The following is a 10,442-nucleotide window of genomic DNA, read 5'->3' on the forward strand; positions in this document are numbered from 1 at the left end:
CAACAACAGGTGCCATTTAGCTGTCACAAACTCACAGATCATAGGTATTCCTGCCTTATGTCTTAGGCGAGTAACTGCAGTACAGCAATATAAATACAGATTTTCTAGATTTTGTAACTGCTAAAAACAGTTTTCAGGACTGCCTGAGATGCTAATGATAGGCCTACATAGGCTAATTTAAAGTGCAAGTTAGGGGATAGCAAACCTTGTAGAGGCTTCAGGCTTTGTAACATCGTAGGTTAGAAGTTTAACAAATTTATAAACATTAAATTAATAGGAAACAAGATTAAAAAGTTCTCTAAGAGGCATTTAGTTTCTTATAGGCTTCTTCGATGAACACTGACATGTTCTTCATTGGGATGAATTATGAAAAACATCCAAATCTTTCTGAAGAACATTCTGATTTGGAATCAGCATCAAACCACCTTTCTGCGGTGTTGGTGCTTTCAGGCTGTGCTGAGAAAGCTCTGCTAGAGAAAGTATGCCATGTCTATCCAGTTAAAGCATCTCTTTTGCTTTTCTTCCTCTTCCTCTCTCTCCTGTGCCAGAATTGCAGTTTTGTTTTTTAGACTCTGAATATTCCCAGTCACTGACTCTGCAGACTGTACTTTTTTATCTCTTTCTTTCTGCGATAATGCCAGACCTTCCTCATTATCTGTCTTGTGCTCTTTCCACTTTCAGTAGACTTGTCACATTAGTTAAATATGTCAGCTTTTGGGGCATGGCTTTCAGGGTTTCACACAGTGGGAGCAACTTTTGCTCCAGGTAACTGAGATGATGCGGAGTTTGCTCTTTTTCTTTAATATTATTACTCAAAATTGCTATTATTATTGCTTCCATCATTGTTTGCAAATGCTCCCTTACCCTTTTGGAAGGAAGTTGCCAGGTTTTTTCTCTTACTGGGTGTTAGCTGCTTTAGGTGAATATGATTTGTTTGTCCTTCAGAAGACATGGACTTTGGCTGATTTTTACTTCTTCTGACCTCTTTCTCTGACAACTCCAGTTCATCATCAGTTTTTCTTTTTGAATTTTTTTAATTGTTGAGACTTTTTTTTGAAAGCATTTGCTTTACCGGGCACTTTGATCTAAGTAGTGTACTTATGCTGCTTTAAAAAAAAACTCGACTGATTCTTCTTGAATGTATCTGAAAACTGTACATACAGGAATTCACACCCAAACAATCACATGCCACAGGGACCAGAGTTGTAAACTATTTTCTAAATAACTTGCACTCACCATTCTCTGTGATTTATAGAAAATGTTTTGGGTTCATCTCTTCTCTAATACTTGATATTTTTAACTTGTTATTTTGACAATCAAATTATCAAATGGATTTAAAAAGATACATCTTTGTGGTTAATTTTACATTTACCTGATCACTGGCATTTACTGTATCTTCATGTTTTCATTGGCCATCTTTTCTTTCTTTTTTTTTTTTTTTGATACCGGGGATTGAACTTGGAACCTTGCACTGACAAGGCAGGTGGTGAAATCTCTGAGCTAAATCCCCGGCCCTCATCATGTTTTCTTCTGTGAAATGCTGCAGGTATTTTGCCCACTCTCTGTTTTTTCTTTTTCTTTTTTTTTATGGATTTGTACCATTTAAAAATATTCCTAATATCTGTTTTTTGTTGGCATATATTACTAATATTTTCTCCCAGATTTACAGTGTCTTTTCAATAAGATTACTTTTGATAAATTAATTTTCTAATCCAGTTTTTTGAACTTCTACTTTATGATCAATGCTTTTTGTTTACATTTTTTCTACATGAAGTCTAAATTCACTTTTTGTACTAGAAGCTTTAAGAAGGTTCCATGCACGCATGCATCTTCTCTGAGTCCTCTACTCTAGTTCACTGGTGTTTTGTTGTTGTTGTTCTTTTGTTTTGTTTTGTTTTTTAGGTCTTGCTATGTTGTGCAGGCTGGCCTTGAACTCACTATGTGGCCCAGGCCAGCCTCAAACTCAAGGCAGTCCTCCTGCCTCAGCCTCCTGAGTGCTGCGATTACAGGCGTGCACCACCACACCTGGCTAGTTCTTTGGTTTTTTTATCCATCATTGTGACAGTGCCATTTAGAAGTCCTAACTTCTTTTCAGAAATATCATTATTATTCTTAACTTTTTATATTCATATTCCTCTTTAAATTATCATTAAAGTATAACACACCTATGGACAAATACACAAACCATACAAAATATATAGATAAGTGTATTTCTTAAAGTAAACACAGATTTAATCACAGTACCAAAATCAACAAATGGAAAGTTATCACCCCTAGCAACCTTCATTGATTCCCTTCCAGTCTCTTTTTCTCTACTTCCTGCAAAATAACCAGTCCTATCTACTGACACCATAGATTTATTTATCATGTTTGACCTATATATACATGAATTCCTTATATGTACTATTTTTTTATGGCTAGTTTTACACCCACATTGTCTGTGAGCTTTATATAGTAGCAGCCTCTGCATTTTCCTTGATATTTTCTGTTCCATTCATGAGTCTCCTTTTCTCCATAGTCACCTGTTAACAGTCAGTTAGTTGGATTATTCCCAGTTTGGGGCTGTTTCAGTTAGCATTAGTGTGTTTCCTACTAACCTCTAAGTCCTTGCCTGGGCTGACTAATGCTCTTTCTACTACTTAAGATCCTGCCATTTTATAAAATCTAAGTATGTTCTGTCCCTTTTGTGAAGTGCCTTTAAACTACCAAATCTACCAATTCTTCTCTGTCATATCTAAAATTGTCACCTGTGCATTAAATTCTTAAGTGCATTTCTTAAAAGACTTTTGAAAAAAAAGGTTTGAAAAAAATAATTATTGTCTAGTAATTATGAACTAATAGGGCCTAACTATTTGCCAAAAAGGAATTTGAGTAGTTTTTTGTAAACATGTAAACCCTGTTCGCTTGTAGTCATATGCAAGGAAAAGTGGGAGAAGACAACTTGCAAAAGTTTATGAAGTCAAGGAGGTGAGTGGCATAGCCTCCTATCATCGAGTTACTGTTCTGTAAGCCAGATATAAAGGATGAAATGTTAGAGAAAATGAACAAGGTTGCTAGTGACCTACGTGCTTCTACCCTTAACTATTATTACCAGTTTATGGGATGTGGTAGAACAAATTGAAACAGTATGTATTAATATTTGAGTTTAATTTAATGGTGTCAAATGACTAGATAATGAAAATGTGTGGACAAAATCTTCTCAACTCTTTTTTCAGATTAGGACTTCTGGAGACCAAAAGGCTCTGAATTAATGATGATTCTTACTAATAGGACAAGACATGTGAATATACTAAATTCAAAAATGTTAAAGTAAAAAAACAAAATCCAAAACAAACAAATAAGACCTTTATAGTTACTTGGAAGAAATTTAAATTGTAATTGCAGAAGAGATTCATAGTTGCTCAAGGGTAGGAACAATTTCACGCTTTAAGATTTTGCCAGCTTTCTTAGTTTAAGAATATAATCAAACATCATCATAATAGCCCATTTGAAGAAAAACTGACCCATCAGAAAAGAAATTATGCTCATCAAAAGGACATATCACTGTGTGAATTTTGGAGCTAACCATATACATATCAGAACTGGCTGGAAATTTTTATTATGTGCTTAAATGAGTGTCAGTGTTGGAGGTCAGTGAACTTTACAGAATAATTATTATGAGACCACTCCCATGAAATCTTGGTCACCTGGGTTCAGAATTAAAAGGCACTGGGACTGAATATAGTGCACAATTCTTGAAAACAGTTCAGCCTGGTAAACATCTGCATTCTTGTTAATGGAATCAAATTTTAAGTGACAGGCAATTGCCTACAGACCTACAGATAGGTTTTGGGTCATCTGACTCATTACTTAGGCCCCTTTATTTGTGTTTTAAAAATTCTCATCTCTCTAACTAGGCTTAATGAAAACAAAAGTAATACACATTTCTTGTAATGAAAAATTGGTGTGTAAAATTTTAACAGTGATTGTTTCTTCCTTCCCTAATTTCTCCTGATCCCTGTTCTACTCCCACGTTAACTTTGTTGGTTCTGGCTCTGAACACTTTCTTATAAATTCTAGGTTTGAAGCTTCTTTAAGGGACAGATTGCTTATATAGTTTTATAGCCCTTTCTCTCTGGGATAATGCTTTACACAAAATAGGTTGTTGGTATGAAGTACTTATTTGTCTAATGATTGATTTAATGGTGATTGAAATGGAGAGTGCCTAAATGGAAACCTATGAGAAATCAAAAGCCTTGTGTTTAAAATTCAAAGAAGTATTGCTAATTGCCTTTGATGGAGCATAGGGACTGTTGTTTTTCTATTTCCATCTTCCCGCTAAATTCAGATTTGAAGAGATAAACATATCTTTGAGAAAAGATAAGAGGTATTTCCTTTCCCCATTTTCTCCTTTGTAGATTATGAAGAACAGGTAAGAAGGAGAGACTGAGGAAGCTAGGAGAGGTGCAATTGATAAATCTGTTGCTTTGTATTGTCTGACTGTACAATTTTCTGTGCAGTATTTTTTAAATGCTAATTTATTTTACAGATGTTTTTGGAGAAAATTGAAATAATGCTGGTAAAAACACCTAGATTCTGCATTACAGTTTAAACATATTGCATTTTATTTCCTTAAGTACAAAGGCAGGCAACATTTCTCCCCTTTTCTTTTTTAAAAATAAGAAAAAGGAACAAAGAAAGCATAAAGTCTCTTTTCTGTTTGGACTGACAAATTAGTTATTGCTTTGGAAATTAAGGTAGTGAACATCATGTCTCACTCCTAGTTAATCAATAGTTACTTTTGAACATAAAGAGCAATAATTTTTGAAGACTTAAAAAATATAGTTGTAAGGTGTGATTCATATTATTTCCCCAAGGTTTCATTTTCAGTTTTATTTTATTATTCTGTGACTCCATGACTAAACGTTTATTTGGTTCTTGCAAATTGAAACAGTCTGGACTGGAACAAGCCATTTGCTATTGCTGGTGAATCACCTGGAATATGCATTTAAATTTTCCCAGTGAACCTGAACTGCACTGTCCCAAGGAGCTCTTTCTGAAGGGAAAACTTCTGGAAGGGTCTGTATTTCTTTGAGTTTTTATAACAGTGGAATGTGTTGTGCCTAGTGAGCCGTTCAGAATTGGGGCTGGAAAGAGTCCCAGCTCTCCTGGTAACCAGCTCTGGAGCCGTCGGCAATTTACTTCATCTTCCCAAGCCTCGGGTTTTCTCACCTGTAAATTGAGAATAATGAAAATCACACCTAATCCAGAAACTCATGAGGATTAGATTTCTGAAATAGCTCTAAATGTGACATGTAGAAATTGCTCAATGAAACATATCTGCTGCTGTTATGATCTTTATGACTACTAGTAGTAATATTGAATTCTGAAGTGCTGTAGCAGAGTTTATTTTCTATATCCAAACGAATATTGTTACACATTACGAGAATCTTTATTTATTAGTACTTTGATTTTTTTACTCTGTTACATGGTAGTTTTTGTATGTAGTTGGTTGCTTCTCCTAGATTGTAAGCCTCCTGGCTGAAGGGACCAGCTCTTATCTGTTAGTCTTTACATCCCACAGACCTGCATTAGCAGGTCCTCAATAAAGATTTATTGAGTTGCACTAGGAAGGTATAGGTGGAAGGCCAGGGCCAGCCTGCCCCAGTGAGAGCTCTGTCTTAGAACTGTCCTTACTGTTGTTGAATGAGGGTCGGGCTAGGGTTTTGCATTTCTCATTCCAACCAGGAGTTGGAGCTGCAAAGGTGCTAGTCACAAAAGTTAGGGCCAGCCTTCTAATCTCTGAGTGAATTTGGAAAGTAAGCAGATTTGGAAAACAGAAGCTTGTTCATTTTACAGGGTGGCCAGATTAGTTTCTTTTTATTTTTTATAGTAATTATTTTAAATTGTATGGTCAGAACTTGAGATTCAAATCTGCAAACTGCCAGAATCCAGGCTGAAGAAATGGGCAGTGGGAATCTCAGTACAAATGATCAAATCATCAAGGGAAATACATGAGTCTGAGAGTCTCAGGACCTAATTAAGAAAAGTCAGTGTCAGAATTAGGAACAGTCAGCTCACTAGCTTCAGCTGTGGATGACTTCAGCGCTGCTGATCTTTCCAGCTAACTCAGATGAAATCAAACTTAAGCAAATAAAAAAATCCAAGCTTTCTGTATAGTTTCATAAGGGTAGAGGTGACAGATGCTGCCTGCCAAACCCAAGAAATGTTTGGAGAACCAACATTAAATTCAACTCCACAGTTGCTCCCCTTCCTCTCTGATGGCCAGAGCTATCTTTACCCCAATTCATCTGTACTAGATCTTCAACATCTGTGTTTTTCCAAATCTCCAAAATCATTCATGTGCATTTCTAATTATTTCTTTTACAGCAAGTTCATAGATGTGTAGTGACTGAATCCTTGATACTTAATGTTGCATTTTTTTTTTCTCTAAGAAGGATTAGCAATCAACATTTCTACCAAATAATGTGCGTGATCCTTATTGTGTCTTTTGCTGACTTTTCTACCAGGAACCTAACAAATATCTATATGAACCTTCTATTGTAGCATAACAGTTACCACAGGTGTACTGGCTTTAAATGATACGTATGTATCATCTCCTTTTCTGTAGGCATGTTATGGATGTGTTCTCTGCCCAAGTTTCCATGGGGCTAAAACCAAAGTATCATCTGGAATTGCATTTCACATTTGGGGCTGATCTTTTCCCAAGTTCACTGGTTATGGGAAGAATTCATTTCCTTCTAATGCTTTCTATATATTGAGTTTCTTTTGTGTGTGTTTGTGAATTAGGAAAAGACACTGTTAGTAGTGACAAAGAGACCTTTTAAAATGGAGAGTTAATACTTTCTTGCTTGTTACCATGTGCTAAAATATTTTTTAAAATTTTGTCAAGTGCTCCAAAAACATTAGCTGTTATTGTTGATGGTGATGTGTGTATTTAGGAGAGCTAAGCACTCCGCATTTTTTCCCTGTCAGGATTGTGCCTGTTATTCAAACTTCACCAGCAGAGATGCAATAAATCCTAACAACCTTTTACAGCTATGTTCTGTGCAACTGTAGCACCAGGTGTTTGTTTGAACAAAACAATCCATTATAACCAAGTCTGGGAAACATTGCATCGCATATTCTTGTTCCCGCCATTGCCCCTCTGGAAAATCATAGTATACATGGATATATGAAAAGTTCTTCAATAAAGGACTTGCTTCAATTAGTAGGCCAGCATTTTCTTGACACACTATGCTATGGGCAGTGCTGATTTATGCCTCTCCCTCTCCCTGCATTAATCAGGTTAAGCAGAATTGAGTGGGTCATCTAAAAGTTTGGTGATGATCAAAAGCCTGAAGGTATCATCTGTGGTGATTGAGATAAATCTAATTTGTCTAGGATGCTAGCTCCCTCTTGGTAAAATGACAATAAGGAATTAATTTCATTTAAACCCTCAATTCTAATGAGATTCTATCACTTACTATAAAAAAGTAAAGGAAATATTTCTTAATATTTAGTAGAAATTAAATAGTAACAAAAATCAAGACAAAAAAATTAAAGTCATCTGTTGGACTTCTGAGAAACAACTGGATCATGAGACTCTGAATTTTTAAATAAAATAGCATGAACACATGCAAATACAGGCAGGTAGCTCTTAGTTTATCTACATGATAAATTCAGATGTGTGTTCCTATGTGTCAGACATACAAGGTTGGTGACCATATGCAAGGGAAAGGGAAAAGAGAAATTTGACTGAATAGTCATGATAAGAGAAAATTAAACCTGTGAAAGGGAAGAGGTAAGAACCTGGAACGAGATGGGCTGACTGGCAGGCCATGTTCATGAATGTAGAAATAAACTTCTGGATAGATATGATGTAGACCAGTTGTGGGGCAGAGGACAGATCAGGAGAAGAAATTGCTTTGAAGACTGAGCCTGAGGCCTGGACAACAGTTGGTGGCTAAAGTTGGGGCTGTGTCAGATTGGTATCCAGATAAATGTAGAGGAAGGGTATGGGAATGTGTGACTCATGAGGTCTGATTGTTGAGGGAGAAGGAACCTGAACTAACCCCAGGGTGACCTTGGAAGAGGGCGATAGTACAATCAGCAGTGCAGAAGAGGTTTACCAAAACAGGGATATACGTACAGGTAAAGTGACAATTTGCACTAGGACTGCTGGTATCTAGAGAAAATGCCTCTGTTCCTTTGTGTATTAGAAATGGTTATATTACATACTAATCATATTTACTTATGTATGATTGCACCGAACTGACCATTACCTTTGTACTCCATTTAACACAACTTTTACCTTGTTCAGTGTTTAATTCATTAGAGTCAATACGTCTGACATTTGTACTGCCTTTCTGGCTCCATTTTGTTTATTCTTTAATGAATGTAAGAGGTTGTCCCTCTTTCAACTCCAGTACCTGTATCCACTTCCTGCTCCTTGATGGCTTTTATTTGTTTCCATCATGGCTTTTGAAGAAAGTACCTGGGTTTGATGAAATTTAGCACACTGTTAAATTATAGTGAGTTAGAATGAAAGTGTTATTCATGTTTTTTGTTTGTTTGCTTTCTTGAAAAGGCAGCTAAAAATATCTACATGGATACTACTTTGATTTTCATGCTTCGAATGGCATGTAGTATGTACGTCAGGGCTTGCTCGTGTGAGAGGCAGTGTGGCTTTGAAATTAAGATTTGCTGCATGCCTGGTCTTGGTCAGGTTAGTTTCCTCTTCTAAGCATCAGCTCTTTCAGCTATAAAATGAAGATAATTGTGCTGTTTCTTTCCTAATGGAGTCATAATGGTTAAGGAAATATGTATAAGGTAGCAGTGGTTGGCACCTAATAAGTGTTCAATGGGTAGGGGTTACTATTATTGATACTATTGGAAATGGAACTGTGTAAGGTCTATGATTAATAGAAGCGGTTACCAGTTTTAATTATTTAGAAAAGTAAATACATAAATAAAGGAGAATATAAGAAATAAGATTCACTTGCTCTAAATGTCTGTTGAGTTTTGTGAACTTGGCAAGACTTTACCTCCTTGTGCCAAGAAGAAATAAGTACTCTGTGGCTTGCCTTACAATAAAATTACAAGAATTAGTGCACTGGACTTTGATTGGAAAGTAGGAAATATTTTTTAAGCTGGTATGCATCAGTGTTAATCCAGACACAATTACTGGACTTAGAATGTTTTTTTTTTCCCTACCCCTTTTCAACTTTTATGAAATCTTTCTGTTTATTAGTCTCTTAGATGAAGGACATGGCAGAAACTTGCCTCCTAAGGATTCATCAAGAAGATCATGGGGCAAGGGTGCTGGATCCCCAGAGTGTGGCACTCTGCAGACAAAGCCAATTTTTTCTTATTTTCTTCTGACCTAAGCAAACTTCCCCCAAACCTTGCTTCTCATTGGGACAAACTTGAGCAACCAGTTGTGTAGGAAGATTGTCATAGTCTGATGGTGCAAATGAAGCTCCTCTCTCTAAGCAAATGATCTCTAAATAATAGTCCTTGGATTCATAAAGATGGAAAAAGCCACAGAAAATCAAAACCTTTGTATCTGTGGATAGGAACTGAAGTGTACTAAGGAACAGGCCCTTGAGTAAAGTGTGTGGGACAAATGAAAAGGAAAAGCAACAATTAATAAAACACAGAATGATAGCTGGGCTTTTTATGATGTCATGCTATTAGGCAATAAGCAGTGGGCTTTTATACTCACTATTAAGAAGCTATTCCGTAGGATTTTCTGTGCTTTTGTTATTGTCCAGGCAAATAAGGAAGTGAAATTTTTACCCAAGAGTTTCTCAACTGTAGCCCCCTGAAAACTTCAGTACAAAAGATAGCTTTTAGTTTTACATATTTCCCATGACACCAGGTAGAGGGATGGCCTATGTAAGGAGTCATCATCAAGGCTAAGAGGAAGACTTTAGAGCCAGACTGCCCGAGATTGAATCCAGGCCTGACTTCTTCACAGCTCTGTGCCTTTGGGCAGGTTTCTTGACCACTCTGCCTCAGTTTCTAAGTCTTTAAAATGACACAATGGCACTATCTACCTTAGGATTTAAAGGATTAAATAATTAACAAATGTATGAAGTTGAGAACACTACTTAAAAAGAAACTATTTGAGTTCTTTATATATCCTTGATAATAGTCCTTTGTCTGAGGTACAGCTGGTAAAAATTTTTTCCCACAGTGTAGATTGTCTCTTAGTTCTGCTAATGGTTTCTTTTGAAGTACAGAAGCTTTTTAGTAAGATGAGATCCCAGTTGTTGATTCTTTCTGCTAGTTCCCGTGCTACTGAGGATTTGTTCATAAAGTCTTTTCCTATACCAATGTCTTCCAGAGTTCTGCCTAACTTACTTTCCAGCAAGTTTAATGTTTCTGTTTTAATATTTAGATCTTTAATCCATTTGGATTTTAATTTAGTGCATGGCGAAAGATAAGGGTCTAATTTT

At 36.2% G+C, this 10,442-nt stretch overlaps 1 pseudogene; it reads right to left on the reverse strand.

Moving 5' to 3' along the window:
- Positions 1-298: 298 nt before the first annotated feature.
- Positions 299-8,277, reverse strand: LOC104867693 (annotated as a pseudogene).
- Positions 8,278-10,442: the final 2,165 nt, after the last annotated feature.

Source organism: Fukomys damarensis, unplaced genomic scaffold (genome assembly GCF_012274545.1).
Source record: "Fukomys damarensis isolate Sample0158 unplaced genomic scaffold, DMR_v1.0_HiC HiC_scaffold_20, whole genome shotgun sequence".
NCBI lineage: Eukaryota > Metazoa > Chordata > Mammalia > Rodentia > Bathyergidae > Fukomys > Fukomys damarensis.